This window comes from Otolemur garnettii, unplaced genomic scaffold (genome assembly GCF_000181295.1).
Source record: "Otolemur garnettii isolate 467f Iridium unplaced genomic scaffold, OtoGar3 scaffold00003, whole genome shotgun sequence".
Classification (NCBI taxonomy): Eukaryota; Metazoa; Chordata; class Mammalia; order Primates; family Galagidae; genus Otolemur; species Otolemur garnettii.
Genome location: NW_003852398.1, coordinates 28,290,950 through 28,291,556, shown reverse-complemented (window position 1 = coordinate 28,291,556; position 607 = coordinate 28,290,950).

Sequence of the window (607 nt, the reverse complement as noted above, 5' to 3'; positions counted from 1 at the left end):
TTAAAAAGTTGGTTTTTAATTTACTAACACAGGACAGTGGACTCAGATTTTTTTTTTTTTTTTGTAAATATTTTCCAAAAAAGACATGTGTAACTTTTAACCCTGAAACTTCATATAGTTTTAGGAGTTAAGAGTTTGTTTCTGAGAGTCAGTTTCAAATGATATTTCTGGCACTTACTAGCTCTGTTTCTTTAGCGGGGCTTTACTTTGCTTATTTTGAATCATTCTTTGGACACCCTGGCTAACAACAGATTTATTAGCCAAGGTAGTAAATCTGGGATTTTTTTTGCATCATTAAAATTTTAAGAAAAAAAAATTTTTAAGTATGCCCAGGAAAAATTACTGCCATCAACAAAGTTCTTGTCTATGAACTAAGGTATATGACAATTGCAAAGTCAGGGTGCTCAAAATGGGTTGTTTGGTTAAAGCTTGGGCCTGTTCCTGAGAAGTCCTGGAGCTGCTTTGAGGCCTCTGTCTTGGAGTACCCATGAGGCAGAAGAACTGGAAAAGCAGGATGTGGCTGCCCTTGGATTGTCCAGGAGCCAGATAGGTGTGTCCTTTGAAACACAAGCCAGAGAAAGGAAAACATTACAAAGCAGAGAGGGTT